Below are 1,004 nucleotides of genomic sequence, written 5' to 3'. Positions count from 1 at the left end.
CAATCTGCTAGGAGGTCTTACATTGGTGCGTCTCTGTCTATCTCTGGCTAGATTGTAATTCTGCAGATCATCTGGAATAGAATCACCAGGTGTTGGATTTGAACTTTCACCTCTCTCAGAAGCTATTGGCTGTTGTTCTAAATCCATCTGCACTGCATCTAAACTGAAATTGTTCCCTGACACATTGTCTTGATTCTGCTGTAACATAAACTGCTCATCAAAAACTTCATCTCTACTGATCACCATCTTCTTTGCAATCGGATCCCAAAACTTGTATCCTTTTACATCTTTCTTGTAGCCCAGAAAGATGCACTTCTTGGATTTTGCATCAAGTTGGGATCTTTCATCTCCAGGTACATACACATAAGCAGGACATCCAAAAATCCTTAAATGGTCAAATTTAACTGGATTACCTGTCTATGCCTCTTCCGCGACCTTACCACCCAATAATGCTTGAGGTGATCTATTGATGAGATAGCATGTCATATTCACAGCCTCTGCCCAGAAACTCTTAGGAAGCCCTGCATTCAGTCTCAAGCACCTTGCCCTTTCAGTTAAGGACATGTTCATCATTTCTGCTACATCATTCTATTGTGGTGTCTTCCGCACTAAAAAATGCATCTGAATCACATGCTCCTCATAGAACTTCTGAAACTGCGAATATGTGTACTCTATGTCATTATCAGACCTCAAATACTTGATCTTTCTGTCAGTTTGGTTCTCCACCTCAGTTTTTCATAGCTTGAATTTAGAGAAGACTTCAGAGTTCTGCTTCAAGAAGTACACCCAAATTTTCCTGGAGAAATCATCAATAAAGGTAACGAAATACTGAGATCCTCCCAATGACAACTCCCTAGTAGGGCCCCATACATCAGAATGCACATAGTCAAGAATTCCTTCAGTTTGGTGTTTTCAGTCATAAAACTGACTCTAGTCTGTTTTCCAAGAATACAAAACTTACAAAGATCGAGCTTGCAGCTTTTAACCCCATGCAGCAGATTTCT

Source organism: Phalaenopsis equestris, unplaced genomic scaffold (assembly GCF_001263595.1).
Source record: "Phalaenopsis equestris unplaced genomic scaffold, ASM126359v1 Scaffold000002, whole genome shotgun sequence".
NCBI lineage: Eukaryota > Viridiplantae > Streptophyta > Magnoliopsida > Asparagales > Orchidaceae > Phalaenopsis > Phalaenopsis equestris.
Note: the sequence above shows the minus strand (reverse complement) of the source record.